A 20,621-nucleotide genomic window follows, 5' to 3' on the forward strand; every position below is an offset into this window, starting at 1 on the left:
AACATGGAAAGATACACATCCAATATCTTTAACTACTGGCATAATTATTAAGAAACTTATGACCTCAACCATATTATATGTTTTTCAAAGTAATTTTAAGAACTTTTGCCATTGAAATAGAAACAAAAATAACCAAGATTTGCTAATAGATTTCAAAATATATATCCTGCTTTTTTCTTGCCAAATTAAAACCAATCTATGGTGAATAATCACTGTGGACTTCACATACTGACAAGAGATAGCTTTGTAAATGTCATTAGTTCTGTATTAAAAATTCTATCAATAGTAATAAGATAAGGAAAAAAGAAACTGAAGGGATAAATATCTGTAATGAGAAAAAAAAAAACTATCATTTTTTTGTAGATAATATGACAGTAGATTTAGAGAACCCTAGAGAATCAACTAAAAAAGTAATTGAAATAATAACTTCAGTAAAATTGTAGGGTAAAAAATAAACCCACATAAATCACAGTATTTCTATGTATTACCAATATAATCTAACAGAAAGAGATATAGAAGTCCTATTTAAAATAATGACAGAAAAATAAAATTGGGAGTCTAACTGCTAAAACAATGCAGGGATTATATGAAAACAATTACAGAATACTTTTTCACATGAATAAAGACAGATATGAACAATTGCAGACATATTAATTGCTCATCAGTAGCCAAACCAAGTTTCTTTGCTTATTCAGCGCCATATCAATCAAACAGCCAAAATTATTTTATTGAACTAGGAACATGGTACCAAAATTTATATAAGACAACAAAAGTTCAAGAATGTCAAAGAAAACAAGGGAGGACAAGTGTTAATGAAGGCAGCTGAGCAGTGGCTATTTCAAACTATATCACAAAGTAATAATCATGAAAACAACCTGGTACTGATGGATCAGTGGAACAAAATAGGTACATAATTGTTATTTAGTCATGTTAAACCCTTTGTTTTACCCTATATGAGATTTTATTGGCAAAGAGATTGGAGTAGTTGGCCATTTCTTTCTCCAGTAGGTTAAGGCAAAGAAAAGTTGTCAATTACTTGGATTGGAACTCATGTCTTTTGGATTGAAGCTAGGTCATATTGCCTGGCCTGAAGTTGGGAAGATCTGAATTCAAATGAAGATATAGGTCTTTAGTCACTGTGTGACTCTGGACAATTACTGCATTGTGTCTTTTTTTTTTTTTTTTTTTTTTTTTTTTTTTTTTTTTTTTTTTTTTTTTTTTTTTGCTTAAGTTGCTCATTTGCAAAGAGATCTGGAGAATGAAGAAAAAACTATTCCAATAGATTTGCTAAGATACCCTAAACATGGCGACAATAAAAGTAAAACATGACTAAAATGATTGAAGAACAACTTGATTCCAGGCTCAGTGCTCTATCCATTGATCCATTTGGCTGCATCTACATACACAATATACAATAGTAAACTATCATTGTAATCTAGTGTTTATAAATCCTAAAATTCAAGTTTTGAAAATATGAAAACTGTTTGGCAGAAAATAAGCATAGATCAAGATTTCACTCTATATACCAAGATCAGGTGAGAATGAATAAAGGATTTATATATAAAAGATGATATCAGAAGTAAATCTGCAGAAAGTGGAAACTTTTAACTGTTAGATATATGGAAAAGAGAAAATTTTATGACCAAAAAAGCACTAGACGGTATTCGGGCAGTAAATTAGATAATTTTAATTTCACAAAATTTAAGTGGATTTGCACAAAAAAAAAAAAAAAACATAGCCAAAATTAAAAGAAAAATAGGAAAATGAGGGAAAGTTATAACTAGTTTCTTTAATAATTTTTATTTCACCAACACACACACACACACACACACACACACACACACACAATACCCAGCTGATAAATCAAAGCATCTGGACAAGCAATTTTCAGAAGAAGAAATCAAAGTCATCAATAGTCATCTGAAAAATGTTTTAAATCACTACTGATTAGGGAAATACAAATTAAAACAATTCTGGTACTACCTCATACCCAGATTGGACAACATCACAGAAAAGAAAAATGATAAATGCTATAGCAGATGTGGAGAAATCGGAACACTAAAGAATTGTTCATGGAAATTGATCTAACCATCCTGGATAGCATTTTGGAATTATGGCCAAAGTTATATAAAATTGTGCATAGCTTTTTTGAGTATAAGAAGAGTTACATGAACTGATCAGAAGTGAGGAAAAACAAGAAAAAGCAGTACACAATTACAGCAACATTGTATACAACGATCAACTGTGAATGACTTCATTGCTCATCAAGAGAAGATCCAAGACACTTTGGAAAGGCAACATGATGAAGGAAGCTATTCACCTTACAAGATAAAACTGATAATCTCTGACTAGATTGAAGCTTTTTTTTTTTTTTTTTTTTTTTTTTTTTACTTTCTATTAATCTAAATAGCTTTTGCATAACCTTACATGTATCTTGTTCAGTCATTATAATGTCTGACTCTTTGTGACTCTACTTGGAATTTCCTTGGCAAAGATACTGGTTTGCCATTGCATTTTGCAGCTCATTTTACAAATAAGTAACTGAATCAAACTCAGGAAAATGATTTGTACTGTCTTCAGGTCCAGAATATTCAATCCATTAAGCTACCTGACTGTTGAAAAAATGTGAGTGTGATTGTGTATGTATGTGTGTGTGTCTGTGTGTGTGTACATGATTAAAAACAAATTGCTTGCCTTCTTACGAAGGACTGGGGCAGGAGTGAAGGAAATACTTTGGAACTCAATTTTAAAAGAAATGATTGTTAAAGTGTTTTTCCCTTGTAATTGGTAAATACTTAACAAAATGAAACTAAATAAATGTTATTAGTTAAATGAAAATAAAAAGCTCAGTTATTCCAAATATAAAAATTTCTATTATCTTCTGTTATCATACCTACAACATTTGAATATATCCTTCATGGAGGTAAGGTATATCTTTCATGTGGTCTACAGAAGTCCTTTGTTTTATATGTGATATTGATGAGGAAACCTTAAAACTCTTAAAACCTCCTTGGACTCTGCTTCAGGGAAGGGACCCCACCCCAAGCACAAACAGTTTCCTCCTTATCTAAAAACCCATTGAATTCTATTCAAATTCTAACCCTGGCTGAAACTCAAGCAGGAAGCCAACCTGGGACTCCACCCACTAGCCCCTTCAGATTGTCCAAAACCCCCCTATTACAAAAAAATCCAAACTGGAGTTCACTCTTTGCAGAAGTCCCAAACATAGCATCCTTTCGCCGGCCATGTCAAAGATTTCTGCCCACCAGAACCAACGCTGGCTCTGGTGTCTTCCTACCTTTCAACCTTACTTCCAAACTCCATAATAAACCTCTTTTATCAATCTAGATTTTCAGGTCTGTAAATTCCTTTACAGAGGACTCTTGCACCCGCTATTAGACCTCATTTAACTCTGTATTCTTGTGATGAATCCAAAGGGGTTGCAGGGGAGCTCTATTTGACTCCCTGTACCCCAAACCTGCCACTAGATCTCAATTAGACCTAATTTCACTTAGGTACCCCTTATCTAGTTCTCATCAATATCAAATATTTATTAAGTGCCATTATTATTTAATAATATGCTAATATGCCAAGAACTGTGTTATGTGCTAGGGATAAAAGGAAAAAAAAAAAAAAAAAAAAAGGTAAAAACAAGCAAGCAAAATGAGTCCTGTTCTCAAAAAGTTTAAAATGTAATGGGAGAGAAGATGCAAACACACATATATATATCCAAAGCAAACCATATACAAGATCAATAGGAAACAATTAAGAGAATTAAGAGTTGAGGGAAGTCAGTAGTTGGAATAGAGGAAGGAGAACTTTCTAGGTATGGGGGATGGCCACAAAGAATGTGTGGAGCCAAGAATATGAAGAAAGCCAGTGCACCAAAACAAAAAGTACATTGTAAGGCATAAGAAAATTGTAAAGGTACTAGAGGGCTAGGTCATAAAGAGCTTTGAATATAAATAGAGCATTTTCTTTTTCTTTCTGGAGGCAATAGGAAGCCACTGAAGTTTATTAAGTGACATGATTGAACCTGCATATTAAGAAAATCACTTTAGTGGCAGAATAGTGAGTGTTTTATCATGGGGCTAGATGTAAGGCAGGCAGAATCATCATCAGGCTATTAAAATAATCAAGATGTGAAGTGATGAGGGTGTTCAATGTCAGAGAAAAGAAAGAGACACATTTGGGAGATGCTGCAAAGGTGAAATCAACAGACATTGGTGATAACTTAGATATGTAAGGTGAGAGATAGTGAGAAATCTCAGATATCTCCTAGGTTGTTAGTCTGAGGAAGTTATTGTCTTTAAGCATTATTCTTTTTTTCTTTTTTTTTTTTAATAGTAAAAAAGGAAGCGTGGAAGTGAGAAGAGGATTTAAGGGGATTGATAATGGATTTTATTTTAACATACTGTGTGGTCTATTGCAAATCCAGTTCCCAGTTTCAGAAAGATAGACGGGGATGAAAGATTGGAGGTCAACAACCCTTCTGGCTTCTTGTGAGGATTAAATGAGTTGATATTTGTAATGTGCTTAACATATTGCCTACCACATATGAGTCTCCAGTAAAATTTAGTTAAAAATATTATGGAGAATGCACCCCAATTTGGGCTACAAATAAGTCCATTCCTGCTATATCTGTTCAATAAATATGTCTTAGTAAAGTACATTTGCTATTAATTACTTAAGTGATACTATGGTATTAATTGCTTGAGATTCATGCTGTGGAAATGCTCAAAAATAAGGGACTCAAGGCTTTAGATAAGAATCCCATTGGCCCTTACAGATACTTTTAGATACCTGAAAGGAAAGATAGCCTTGTTCTGGAGTCCCAACTCATTGATATGAAAAGAACCCTCAGACTATATACAAGTTACAACCAGCTGACTCATAAGTACTAAGTATCAACTAAATAAAATATGAAATAATAATTTATCACTTTGTATTTACTCTTGTAAAATAAAGGCACTTTGTGCTTAATGGATAGATGATTTCATGAGGAAATAAAATTATGTTGTTTCACTTAATACTTGATTCTACTCTATAATCTTGTAATCAAACTATTCCTTATTTTGTAAAGCCCCATTTCTCAGTTGAGCTAAAAAACTCAGTCTGTCCTAATCTGAATTCCTTAAAGCATGGTGACTTTGGACTTTCTGTTCTGTTCTGATGGCTGTATGCCCCTCACCAGTTTAACCTGAGACTTCCATTTTATTTGTAGAGTCATGTCCTTAATTGACTCTGGATGACCCCATGGGAGTTTTCTTAGCAAAGATATGGAAGTAGTTTGTCATTTTCTTCTCCAGCTCACTTTATAGATGAGGAAACTGAGTCAAACAGGATTAAATGACTTGCTCACCATTACACAGCTAGTAAATGTGGGAGAACACATTTGTATTTTGGTCTTCCAGACTTCAATACCTAAGCACTATCCATTATCACCTCCGGTTTATTGCCAGTAAATAAGAACAACAACAACAACAACAAAACTGTGTAGGCTAATCCCCTTCCTCCCCAAGGCAATGTTTCTTCCCTTATTTCTCCTAGTGAAATTTAGGGTAGTTTGATCTCCTTCAAAGAGACTAACCAGATAGTATTGATTGGGGTGGTTCAGATATTCTAGCCCATAACAAGAAGTTGAAAATTATAAAGCATTTAATATTCCCTAACTGTCACAGAGGGGAGTACTCATCCTTATCTGAAGGCCAACACATCTTTCCAAGCTGTAGCTACTTGTGACATTCTCTAACCACCAGAATTTTTCCTTTTCTCTACCTCAAAAAAGAATGATTTCCCCCCATTCCTTCTTGATTGCTGACCTGACTGAGGAGAACAATATGACCCTTTTTGTTAGCAATTATATGGGGGAATTTAACCGTTATATTCACCTCTGACTGGTTTTATCTTGGCTACACACAAGTGTGAATACATCATAGAGAGTGAGAGAATGATTAGAATTTTTTCTTTTTTTTAAGTCTTTTGAGTTGCTAGTGGTTTCTTCAAGGGGCAATATATCATTCTCCAAGAAGCAGCATAGATTTAGGAAGCACCTTCTAATGGGCTACTAGTGACAACTCAGAAAATTCTGATGTCTTTTACTCACAATGATGGGAGGAAACCTGAAACTGTCCTGGCTTTGGAGCAAATGTTTGAGAAATTCTCCTGGGAGAGGCCTGCCTCAGGAAATCAAGATAAAGTGGTTTCATTCTGTTATCTTGGTGGGACTATTTGAGTCTAGGACCACTCCATACATAGCTCAAATTTAAGTAATCTCTTTTAGCTAGATTTCTATTAAACCCTACTGAGGTGAATGATTGGCTCAGGACCACTCCCCAAAAATGGTCTCATTTTACTGGAAATCTAGGCTTGGGAGCAGTAATCTCATTCAACTGAAACTTCAGTCTCAAAACTCTTTTAAAAGAACAATTTTGGGGCTTATTTCTTTGCAGAGGACCTAAAAGTAGGACCATAGCATGCCAAGGAACCTCTCTCTCGCTTTGGCATAGCTGCTTGTCTGGACCCCCGATCCCTGAAAAGATACTCTTTTCAACCGTTAATCCCTCTTTGTCTCTCTCATCTACTTCTCTATCAGGACCTGGCAGAATGTCCAAAGCATCTTGCTCTACTGAGAGAACCCTCTTGTCAGAGAAGGCATTCTCTCTTCTCAGTGTCAGCCTCCATTTCCCTAATAGGACTTGACAGAGGGCCAAAGTAGGAATGTGCCAGGCCAAGGGACCTCTCCTTGGTACAGCTGCCTTAGAGGTCCCCCTGCCCACTGAGAAGGTAAACTTTTCTCAGTGTTAACCCCTCTTTGTCTTTCTGCCAAGATTTCTCTAGACCCCTTGTTTATCTTTCTGCCAGGACTCCTCTGCTAGACCTTTACTATTCTGTCAGGACCTTGCCACTGAGGAAGTCAGCCTCCTAACTATTTCTCAGTGCCAATAAATTTCTTTTTGCCAATCTAACTTTTTTGGATTTGTAAATTCTTTTACCAAGGACCTGTGGTGACCAGAAGGCATTCCCACAACTTTCTGCCCTGTGCCAAACATCATTTGGTTCCCTGAATAGGAATCGAGGGGATCCGAACCTCATCAACATTATAATTATGGCTAGAACTGTTCATTTCTGAAGATTGCTTTTCACAACTTACACTATGGGAAGGAATCACAAAACTATATAGGAAGCTGGCCACTTAAGGTCCAATCTCAGGGTCTTCTAAGAACACATGTCCCTTCTCATACTCACAGGTTTTTACTCTCTGTTCTGTTCTTGAAGAGGACCATGAGGGAGGTGACACAATAACATGCATTATGAATTGGATTTCAATGAGGGAAAGCTGTGAAAGGTCACCTGCCTTGTTTTCCCCTCCAGAGCCTTCCCAAACAGTTGTAAGATATAGGTCAGAACTCCTGGAAATGGCCCCAGATGAAATGAGAGATCTTGACCTTTTTTAAGCTAAGGTCTTCAAGAGGTCTTAGTTTGACTGAAGTTGTACCCATTCAGTGATTAGACTAGATACCAACTGAGTCAAAGAATCTAGTTTAAAACAAAAAAAATCTAAATGAATGAATGAATGAATCTGCCAGGAGAATTCTTTCAGGGTTTCTGGCCAAAGGAGAAATGATTGCTATTTACATTCAATCTGAATCTATCAGGACCCAAACAATGACCAAATGGGGCTTGGCTTAGGACATGATGGTGGTCAATTAGAACCAGATTAGTTTTACTTACACACACACACACACACACACATATTCAAAATGGAATCATGATCCTTTGGAAAGAAATAAAATATGTAGATATTTTCTAAAGTATTCTATATTTTTCTTATTTATAGTAGACTTGAAGTTTTGGAATTCTTGATTATAATTATAGAATCTAGGCCTCTATGATTATGATCAAGAATAATTCCATGCATACAAATATATTTGATATACTTAACAAGGTCCTGAGACTTTGAATATTAGCTAGATCTTTAGATAAAATTATTAATGTTTCCTTCACATTAAGCTCAGTAATTTTAATCACTTACTGTTTCCTTTATTTCCTTAAAATATTCTCTGTTGCTTTGTATAATGATCAGTTTACAAAGCTTGAATAGGATCAAGAGCAATTGATGAAATTTGTTGGAGCCCATAACTTTCCCTTGACATAATGATGTATTTTTGAAGCCTATTCATGTACTTTTTTTCTTTTTATGTGTTATTCTGCTTTCAGAAATCTGGCTTATTAGTTTTCTTGTGTAACAGTTTTTTTTTTTTCCCCAAATTGAAGCTATTTGTATATCAGATATTTATTTTTATCCACATAAAAGCTTCTTGTTCCGTTTATGTATTTAACATAATTTCATTGAAAAGGCTCTTTCCAAATCTGCCAATATGACTCACTTTTGTTTAAAGCATCTGGAGTAACAGCTGTCCAAGTGTCTCTATTTGATTACCCCTTCTGCACTCCATATCTCTCACATTCTTTCCTTTGCTTCCCCATTACTTTTCTATATCAATATCTATATTGATACAGGATATGACAAGCTTTAATTTTTTTAATAGTGGGAGTTTGTGACCTCACAAAGGGCAATATTAGAAAGGATTAGATTTAGGAGTAAAATCACACAAAATTTAGCAAAGCTTCAAATTGAATAAAATTCCTTCTAAAATGTATCTTAATGAATGACTTTAGATAGCTCTCATTTTGAGAAATTGTCTTTTACAAGAATTCTAAATTCACTTCTTTTCAATTGTACCCACTGCTCCTAGTTGTTCTTCCCCTTGGAACTAAACAGAATTCACTAATCCATGATCCATGTCTCAGCTCTTCAGTTGTTACCAAATATCAGAAAAGAAAGATATGTATTAAGAGATTCTGAGTGTCCCTGAATAGGGAAATGAAAGATCCCCTAAAATAAAACTTCTTAAACTGGGTCATGTCACTAAATGTGGGGGTCATGAAAGTAAGATTTATCAACAGTAAATGTTAGATTTATATGCCTATTTCATATACCTATCTATCTGGAGTCATGTAAAATTCTCAGGTGAAAAGAGGTTTGCAAGTGGAAAAGGCTTAAGAAGCCCTGCCCTAAATTATGTCCATATCTGGGTGACTGTATTTCTGAATATTATACTTTAAAGGAGAATATTTATTTGAAAATCATATAGGAGAGGATAGAATGAAGGATTTGGAGCTCAGATATGCAAATTGAAGAAATTGAGAAGGTGTAACATGAAAGAGAAAATTGAGGAAAAGGGGATGTGATATATTTATATTTAAGGATATGATGGACTTCCATATAGAAGAGGATTTTCCTAAACAGGGAAGAGTTCAAAGTCATAGATGGAAATTTAGATTTTAGAATAATTCTTTAGAGTTCTCTATGCATCAAAGTGATACTGGAGAATATAGTGGGTTTTCCCTTATAGGGCAGTTTCAAGATGATCGATATATTTCAGGTATTTTGAGAATATGCTTTAAAATTTATTATTATTATTATTATTATTATTATTATTATTATTAAATTCTCAATTTAGTCAATATTATATAAATATATTAATTTATAAACATCAATAATAATAAGATTGACATTTATATTTGGTGGTTATTTTGTGCTAATCCCTGTCCTAAGTGTTTTAAAATATTATCTTATTTTGCATTTACAACAGCTTTGAGAGTAGGTACTATTGTTTTCACCATTTTTAATTGAAGAAACATAGAGTGATTAAATGATTTTCCCTGGAGCCACTCAACTAATAAATGTCTGAGGATAGATTTGAATTTAGGTCTTCCTAACTTAGGCCTGTTTCTCTATTCATTGTGTCACCAAATTGTCTGTTTTCATTTTCTACTAGTTGGTCAGTGATTTATTTAACTCAGATTGTCTGGGAGTCGGATTACTGTCGTATTGATGTATTAGAGAGATGTGGATAGGGAAGTGGAGACGAAGTCTTGTTTAATTTAGGAAAATTTTTATTCTCCTTATGTCACAAAATATTTGAACTGCCTATTTATTTAATATTCCTAAATAGTAATGAGGGGAAGAGATATATTTACATTTAGACCAACAGTTCACCAGTGTATGAAAGTGGAGATGTTCTGGGATCACAATATGATGCTTATAAAAGTTGACCAAAAATTACAAAAGAAAGTGCAGAATCACCTAAAAAAGTAACACTAACAGCTCAATAAAGAAAACACCTCTAAGAATTTGTAAGTGACAAATAATTTGCAGATGGTTTTACAGAAGGCAAGAACCAAACAAAGGCTCCTTTGTGCCTTAGTAGACAGTCCACAAGTATCTCAATTTTTCTTTTTAACAATAGCTTTTTTATTTTCAATATATTTGCAAAGATGATTTCAACATTTACCCTTGCAAAACCTTATATTCCAATTTTTTATTCCTCTCTTCCCCCAATCTGTTTCCGAGACAGCACATGGTCCAATATATGTTAAACGTACAATTTTTCTATGCATATTTCTACAATTATCATGCTGCACAAGAAAAATCAGATCAAAAAGGAAAAAAAAATGAGAAAGAAAACAAAACACAAGTGAACAACAACAAAAAGGTGAAAATACTATGTTGTGATCCACATTCAGTCCCCATAGTCCTCTTTCTGGATGCAAATGCTCTCTCCCTCACAAGTATACTAAAATTGGTCTGTATCACCTCATTGTTGAAGAGATAATTGATCTTATCATCTTGTTGCTTATGTACAATGTTCTCTTTGTTCTACTCAAATCACTTAGCATCAGTTCATGTAGGTCTCTCCAGGTTTTTCTGAAATCCTTCTGCTGATAGTATCTTATAGAACAATAATATTTCATTACATTCATATATCATAACTTATTCAGTCATTTCCCAACTGATGGGCATCTTCTCAGTTTCCAATTCTTTGCTACCACAAAAAGGACTGCGACAAACATTTTTGCCATGTGGATTCTTTTCCCTTTTGTATGACCTCTTTGGAGCAGAGACACTGCTGGATCAAAGGGTGTGTGCAGTTTGATAATCATAGTCATTAAATAGTTCGAAATTGCTCTCCAGAATGCTTGAATCAGTTCACACTCTACCAGTTTTTCCATATCCCCTACAACATTTATTATTATCTTTTCCTGTCATGTTAGACAATCTGAGAGATGTGTAGTGGCAGTATCTCAATTCCAGTACAATAATTGACAAAACTGTTTTCTGATTAAATTAATTAATGATGGCTTGGGAATCTTTAAGATGAGAGTATGGACCTGTTTATAGGAATATTGCATTTTCTTACCTAAAGTATCTGAATGCAGTGATTTGAAGTCTTATATAACCTCAATATTTATCAATCCCTAATAACTGGAGGAATTTGAAAGGTTTGTTGAAAGACTTTTAGCAGAATATTATTTTTCTAGGCATATATTTTCTATTCTAGATTGCACTTAGTGATTATGCTATGAAGTTTAAATTTTATTTTGTTTTTATCAAAACAGCCTTATAAAGTCAAGTGGGGAGAAGACAATGAAAATTTGGATGATCCCTCATATCCCTTAGGATATATGTCCAGCTATTCAGTCTTCAGGTTTGCTTGCTCTCTTAGTAGAAATCTCCATTCTTAGAGAATTTCTACTACACGCTTTGTGCCAAATTACTCAACATGCTAATAGTATTCCTGTTATGGATCCTCTGTACTCCTCCTCACTTCAGCTCTCAACATCCTCCCAATGTACTTTCATTTATGCAAAAATTCACTTTAAAATATTGAATACAACCATTCCTCTAGGATAAGGCAAACTGAGTATTTACATATAGTGATGTCTTAAAGTAAATGCAGGAATAATTAACACATCACAAGCCAACATATAAATATGGATTACATACTATTTCCAATAAATTCTATCACTTAGGGAAAATAGGTTTGCATATATAGAAGCTTAGCAGAAAAATAGACAAGGGGAGAAAAACTACAATGTCAGATGAGCTACTTCATAAACTGTGAGCTACTCCATAAACCCAGAGACTGTTTCTCTTCTATTTTAAGTACAACCAACAGAATGCTTCTCAGAAAATCACTCATATCTGTAGAAATTTTAACCTCAGTGTTTTATTCTTTCCAGTAAAAATGTGTTTGTGTATATGTATGTGTAAGTATACACATACATATACACACACACACACACACACTATATATATATATATATATATATATATGGGAGAGGTGGTTTCCTGATCAGACACACACACACACTATATAGTGTGTGTGTGTGTCTGATCAGGAAACCACCTCTCCCATAGTTCTGGGGTCCATACATATTTCCTCAATTATTAATATGAAAGTTGTCTACTTACTCAATTCTTCATAAACATAAATGAAACAAGTTATATTTTCCATCATATTCAAGTAAAAAAATGCTGCCTCATAATTTTAATTCAGAGAAGTGTTTTTCTTAGAACTAGGAGTAAACTTATTCTCTAGACAGTTGAATTGTCAGGCAACCTAAATTCTGCAACTGCTTTTTTCAGGAACAAGCATAGTTCAGATAAACAAACTGACTATTTTAAAGAGTGATTTACAATAATAAACATTCTTTGACTAAAACCATAGTAAGCTATAGGAATGGCATAGAATTTTAGAATAAAACATGATGTTAGCCAAAAGGCCAAGAAGAGATTAATTTTAATACAAAACAAGCAAACAAGAACATTTTCTCAGATACTCAGTTTCTAAAATATAAAGTGGAGGTAGAAAATTTCTAAAGCAGTTACAAAATGTTCAGTATCAGATACTAGGGTAATCAAAAAAAGATTGCAATGGCATTGATTTGAAACAAAAGAATTATAGAATGGAGGTAAAAGGAGCTAAGAAGGTTTAAGATTTGCTAATCACAGTAAAGAATCTAGTCTCAAATGCCACCTGGAAATAATTTTAATCTATAAATGAGACAACTTCTATTATTGGCTCTTGATTAAAATTTAATTAATTGAAAATTAATTAATTGGAAGATTCATCAGTTATCATTTTTCCTTTACTGAAATGCAGCAACCTCTATCTATAACTGGGTTTCACTATAAGGAGCTGGTCACCCACTACCCATTTTTTTTCATGTTCAATCTAGACTTGGGAATATAATCATTTATACTTCACCTTTTAGGGAAGAAGAAAGGGTCAAAGATCTTTGAGACTTATTAGCTACACTGAAGAGGGATAACCCAGATTTTATAGGGAACAGGCTTCTAATCCTCAGAATAACTATGGTTAATGATAGTTTTTCACTGAAAACAAACCAATGAAAGTAAAAGCCTGATGCTCCTAAAGATGAAATCATAAACTCAGGTAAGTCCTTCCCTATCTTTCTTCCTGTAGCTAACCTCATGGATTCTTTTTAATCTTTTGCCTTGGTCCAGATAGGAATTGGTGATGGGAAGAGGAACTATTAATATTTGTAGAGGTTCATTGATGTTCAATATTTTGCCATGACAATGTTTAGAAATGATTAAAAATACTACTACATTTCTTTGAGATAATTTCAACTTCTAAACTTTATGCAAGAAAAAAAAATTAACAAACAAGGAGTTTATAGCCTTAAACTCTTTCATTTTGCTCAGTATGTTTGTGTGTTTAATTTAGGATTTAAAAAAGTTAAATTACAGGAAAGTAAAAGTTAGTCCCTATGTATTCAAAGTTCTAGACTTGAAATGACAAGATTGGGGTTTGATTTCCCCAAGCTTTGGTATTTCTTATGTATGTGAAAATAATCTAATCATATAAGCTTTTTGATTCTCAATTTTCTAAGAAGTTGAGAAAGCTATTTATAAACCATACCTACACATACATGTGCATATGCATATGTCTGTATATATATTTATTTATGCACATACATATGTGTGTCTGTGTGATTATGAGATGCCATTATAACTTAGAAACTATATTTAGCTTAGTTTTTAAATGATTCTTTTATCCTTTCAAGTAAAAGTTTGCTAAGAAGAAAATTAAAAATTATGAATTATAATTCCTTGAAGTTAATTCCTTTAAAAAATGACCTTTTGATTTAATTTATGGTATTCAAATGCACAATTGACATTTATTGATCATTTTCATTAAAAAGGCATATATTTGTAAGGCAGTTGAGAAAAGAAAAGAAGGCTTGAAAGAGCTGATATAGAAAAGGTAATAAAGTCAATTAGAGAAGAGTAAGGAGGTTGTCTTGTGGTAGAGAGAAGTTAGTGGATATTAAAGGCCTTAATTTTATAGTTGATCCATTTGTCACAGCTGTATGACCCTTTTCAACACTGTTGCACATGTAAATATAATCCATCTACATATACAATAATGTCTGTGTGTATGGAAGAGAGTATTCTCCATGATTTAGATTTGTAAATAGACAAACAAGGATTGTTTTAGAAATAATATTTTAATATTATCAAAATCACATGTTAGCAATAGTTGCAGAAAAATGTTTGACAAAATACTAGAATAATTTATGTTAAAATCATTAAAATAGCAATAAAAATATAATTTCCTTAATGGGATGACAATTTTTTTTTTCTAAAACCAGAAAGCAATCACTATTTGTAATAGATACACATAAAATTTTCCGGAAGTAATTAGAATAAATCAAGTGTAGTCACCATTTCTACAATTATTTGATCAATCTAGAAATGATAACAATAACAAAAATAATGGAATAAACGTCTTTAAAGATAAAGAATAATTACCCCTATGTAGAAGTGATATTATAATTTACACAGAAAACCTTAGAGAATTAATGAGACAATTTAGATGAATAATAATTTCATAAAATATCAAAATAAAAAAAAATCATAAAACCAATTTTTGGGTGAAAAAAATCAGGAAGTAGTAAAGTAGAGAAAAATCCTACTTAAGTAAAATATATATGTGCTTGTGTATGTGTGTGTGTAACATACCAAGACACATATAAGATTCAAATAAAACTAAAAAAAACATTTCTCATAGAAAAATAAATGAAGGTAGAGGATGAAAACTAACATTTGCTTTGTGTTTATAATTTTAAAATTATTTCAATTTAAAATTATCTCAATGATATTAACTAATTGTGCTAGATTTAATTCTATATTAAAACTATCTCACAATAACCCCCTGGAAGTGATGTGATATTATTTCCATTTTATAAGTGAGGAAACTCAACTATAAAGATGACTTGCTCAGTTATCTATATCAGATAAAACAAAAACAAAATATAATATCAATAAGGATATTAAATATCAATTAGAATATTAAAGTTATGATTAAAAGAATATTTGACAAAAATAAACTCATATGACCTAAGTGGAACATCATCTCAATTCAGAAGAAAAAAAATAACTGAATTGGGAATAAAGGGAGAAATAAGATAAAAGAGGAAAAGTGTGATAAATCAAACTCTTTTTTTTATGAAATATAGTTCATATATATACATACATACGTATATATACATACATATATACTTCTATATACATATATACATGTATATATACACGTGTATATATACACATACATATGTGTATGTATGTATATATATATATATTATATATTATATATATATATATATATATATATATATATATATATATATATATATATAATTAATAAGTCAATTAGAATTAGGCTATACCCTGACTCCAGGTAGAGCAATCTATTGAATTCCCTAAGAGTTATTAAATAAGCAAAGAAATTCTCAGTTTTGAAACCTTGAGGGAAAACTATGAAAAAGAATGAACAATTTAAAAAAGAAAGTCAAAAAACCTTCAGTGGATATTCTAAAACACAAATTTAACTCCTAATTTAAAATATGAACGTATTAACAATAAAAGAAAAACAAAAGATTATTTTATTTGATGTTCACATCAACCTTATGAACTAGGCACCATTATTCTCCCCAGTTACAGATAAGGAAATTTATATTACATGAGGAGGTGCAGAGGTGATGCGGAAAGAACATGGCACCTGAGAGAAGGTGGAGCCTGGAGCTGGAAAAGAGCCTGGAGAGTTGCAATGATAAGTAGGAGATGCTGAGCAGAGGCAAGATGTGGCTCAGTGCAGAACCTAAAAGAGTGAAAGTTCAAGGAAATAGTAGCTGCTCTTATGGAAATCCCTCTGAAGTTTTCCCCATTTTATCCAATTGCTTCCAGAACCAATAATAATGATCTAGTTCAGCTGATGAGACAGCAGATTTACCTGGTTTGAAATATATAAATCCATGACTCCTTGGAATAAATAGAACATTGCCTGTCAGTCTTTGGAGAATCAGAAGATTGATTTTTTTATGTTTGCATGAAGAGAACAGTAAACAGTATCCATTCAATAAGAAGTCAAAAAAAAAAAAAAAAAAGCTACAAGTTAATGAGGCTTGTTAATGACAAGAAAAGATGTGAGAGGACTACTTGTCCCAGAACTGTTAGAACAACATATGGAACTAGAAGAAGCAATTTGAGCAGCTGTAGGAAAGAGTTCATGAGCTTGAATGTCAAAATGAAGATCTCAGAAACAAACTAATTTTAGCTAACCAACAACTTCAATTCTGAGGTCATAAACACACGCAATGAAATCATGTACAATCAACTGAGAAAAACAAACGAGATTTCTGGCTTCCGGGAAAGCCTAAGGAAAGGTATAATTTAAATGTGTTTAAAACTTTAGAATTCGTAGAGTTTATTTATTTTCCTATTTCATTCTAGTCTGCTGTTGGGTTTAAAAAGCTAGAACAGTTTTTCATTCTTGCTTTTCATTAATTTCTGCATTTGTAATGTGTTATCTGGGTAGCTTGAGCTTATATAAAAACACTCTATTATTAAGAAAAAATGAATTATATTACACTTGAATTTCAAAAGAAAAGTTAAAATTAATTTATGTAATGCACTTAATAAAGAACAAATTCTCTTTAATTGTATTTTTAAGTAAACTTTGAGAATCCTATATTTCTTTAATAAGAGAAAAGCTTTCAATTTAGGTAATCAAGTAGAAAAAAATTAATTTGTTTACCTTTAAAATCTTAAAACTGTTGTTTTATGAAAGTTTAACAAACTTTTATAAAGTTATATCATAAGTTTTAATAAAGTTTGCTATGTACTAAAAAATACATTTTCCTCACTATAAGATGATAGCACTTTCTACTTTTTTAAAGCTAAATAGCAGAGGTAAAGTGCCCTTAACATAGTAAGGAACCCCAATCCCAAATCATTTAAGTATAATTTAAATCCATTCTTAATCACCTCAGTCATTTTATTTACAGTGAAACATAAAGAAATCTATTTGTTTCAAATAAAAAAGATAGTTATATCTGATTATAAGTTTATTCTTAAAAATCTTATTTTATGACAAATGATTTTTTCTTATTCAGAATATTATATAAAAACTAACCTAAATTCTATGCTTCCTTTAGTGAAAAAAGCTTCCTTGAAAAGAAGAGACACAAATAACTGTTACAGTTATATACATATATACACATACACACATAAATTCTGTAGCAAAAAAAAAAAACAAACAAAAAACTTTATCTTCTTTGTACAGGCATCTCATTGAAATATATATGAGCACTCATAAATGGAAACTATAGATAAACAAAAAAAAGGACTTGGTCATTCACTGCAAATTGGTTTGCAAATAGATTTTATAGAAATATTTTAAGTTATGACCCACAAAATAGAATGCTACCCTTGATTATTTTCAGGACTTGAACAAACTGTTTGATCTTTTTAACACTCTGTTTGTTTTTCAGGAAAAATGGAAATGATAACTATATATTATGTAATAATATATGTTAAACACACAATTAACATGGTATAGAAGAAAGAAAAGGATATTAAAAATTACATTCTTATCTCAACTAGGTCATTAGCTATGTAACTTTAAACAAATCATTTAAAATCTCCAGATTCCAAGTTTTTAATTATAAAATCAAGCATTTGGACAAATAATCTTTACAATTTATTCTCTTTTGAAAATCCTGTGTGCACCAAATGACTCCACAATAATAGAGTTGTTATTCTGTATTTTAGTTAGTTGAATTTGTTAGGGGAATATCACAAATTGGCAGTACTCTGGAATCAAAGCCCAGAGAGGCCAAATTTAATCTTTTTTTACATCCTTTTAAATAAAGAGAAAAAAAACCACTTCCTATAAATTCCAAGAGTAAATATATATATATATATATATATATATATATATTTTTTTTTTTTCAATTTGAAAGGATCAGCAAAGAAATAATAATGTTCTTTTAAATGACTCTGTAGTAGTATATAACATGATTCTTATTAGTTCATAAAATTTAGTAAAAAATACAATCAGTTCTCAGCACTTATAACTCTTACACCAAAGAAAATCTGTTATAAACCCTCATCTACCTCTTAAGTGGTAGTTTATCAAAAAATGGGTTCACAGAAAAGTAGACATGATTGCAATGACTGAATAACAAGAACATTGGTGAATATTGCTTAGGCTTAAGAAATTACAGAAACCAAATTCTTGTAGATTAATATATGCCTATATGCCTATCTATTAGGAATACTTTCTTCTAGCAGAGAATTAAACAATGCTTATAAGTAATTATTAACATTTGTTTTAATTTAATACTTTACCAAAATTATTAGTTTGCTAATATTGGATATATTATATTATTACAGATTAAAATTCATATCAAATTAGACCAAAGGTGAGAAAATAACATGATGTATAAGTTCAACCTGACCTATTTGAAAGTTAGAGATAGCTAGATAGTAGAGTGACTAGAACACTAACTTTGTAATTACAAATGTGACTTCAAATACTTACTATTTGTGTGACCCTGACAAATCACTTTACTGCAATTGCCTCCAAAAAACAAAGTTAATAACAAAAAAATGCAAATATATAGATTGTCATCATTTTCTCAAATTTACACTGGTATAAAAAATATTACCATAATGGGGAGACCTACAAAGTCCAGACATCGTTTGAAAAAGAAAGCATTTGATGTCCTTGCCAAGTGGAGAGTTGGCAATCCAGTTTAGAAAACACACTGAATACCATACAAATAATTCTACAAAAAGCAGACTGTGAGAAAAATGAATGAACCACTACACTGTTCATTCATAAATGAAACTATTAGAAAGACAATAGAAACACAGAGAATTTCCAGCATTTCTGTGAGATTCTATTTTCATTATCAGTTGCTATTGTCTTTCTAATTGATTGTGATTGTGATGTGTGTGTGTGTGTGGAAATGTAACTTAGCAGAACAAATTTCAATCTCAGACTTTATTTGCACAAGTATGATGCATCTTATAGAATCCAAAAAAATCGGTTATGAATACAACAGCTATAAATTTTCAAATGCTTCTACTGACTTACATGACACTTGGTGTAAAGCATGAAAAGATATAGCTGTCAAAAATGTTTATCATCATCATGGAGAACATCCCAAACAAGATTGAAATGATAGGCGAGATCCCACTAAATGCTTCTTTTTTGCAGATAACTTTGTATTGATTATATCAAGGCCTTGAATAGTATAGAGCCACTGCAATGAAATTCATTAGTACTCAAAAGAACTAAACAAAAATCCATAGAAGAAAGAGGATGTTAGTGAAAAATTGTATCAAATCTGAATTTTCAGTTGAATGAACAGTCCATTAAACATATATGTGTGTATGCTGTGTATGTACATATTATATGTTTGTGAAAAATATTATAACACAAATGAGTAGTTGGTCCCAGAATTGAATTAGAGGTAGATAGTGGTCACAGGTTCTTTTGAAAAAAGTTTCCCTTTGCTTTCAACAGTCCTAAGCAGTTACCTAACACAGAGGTCCAAGTTTTTAATGTAACTTTTTTTTCTACAAATGATGTGTGTTCACAAATAATGTAACATTACAATTTCAAAGCAATCGATTTTGTGGATAAAGAATGAAACATGATGTCCCCAATATATTATATATTCAGTGAGGCTCTATATGCAAGAAGTATCATGAGAGATATAGTTGAGAAAATGTCTGAACAAATAAAGTTGATCAATCCCATGATGTCATTACATGGATATCAGAACTGCTCTACTGGTATCCATGAAATGAAAAAGGCTAAAGGAAATTGTTGAATGTGTTAAGAAATCCTTTGTAAAGTATTTAGACACAAATCTCAGGGGATGAGACTTCAAAAATGTGTTACAGTTTATGATGAAAAAAGAACCATGTCAATGAATTCACAGATCCATTGAAATATTAAATTATTATGAATTAAAGAACATTAGTCTCTGTATGACATATATAGGAGAGTAGTATTCTTAATCAACTGCTATTAAAGGACTTCCAAGATCCCTCTCAACCATGAGAATCTTTGAGTATAAAAATTTTATAAATATATTCCTTGTACCATACAAATATGTAAATAAGAAAGAGTGCCTTTGTGTTATATGTATATCAAGAACAATTATGTTGAAGGTTAAATGTTATGGGGAAAAAAGTCACTTTCATCATGGATCTTAGGAATGTTTTGTTATTAAATATAAAGAGAAAGAATAACTTAATTTCCCAGAATCCTTCTTGCTTCTTACAACTTGTCTATATCTTAAATTTGTCAATAGCTCAAAAATAATATAGTAGTAAGTACACTTATTAGAAATGGGGATATACACAGAATGTCAATGTAATAGCATGA

General features: G+C 31.8%; 1 long non-coding RNA gene across 1 annotated transcript in view; it reads left to right on the top strand.

Annotated features, from left to right (window-relative positions):
* Positions 1 to 20,621, top strand: part of LOC141547815 (uncharacterized) — a 53,704-nt gene that overhangs the window by 2,372 nt on the left and 30,711 nt on the right. Inside the window, exon 3 of the long non-coding RNA XR_012483636.1 lies at positions 15,875 to 16,602. This is a non-coding gene — a long non-coding RNA (uncharacterized LOC141547815). The remainder of the gene's footprint in view (positions 1 to 15,874; positions 16,603 to 20,621) is intronic.

The sequence above is a fragment of the Sminthopsis crassicaudata genome, chromosome 6, assembly GCF_048593235.1.
Source record: "Sminthopsis crassicaudata isolate SCR6 chromosome 6, ASM4859323v1, whole genome shotgun sequence".
Taxonomy (NCBI): Eukaryota; Metazoa; Chordata; class Mammalia; order Dasyuromorphia; family Dasyuridae; genus Sminthopsis; species Sminthopsis crassicaudata.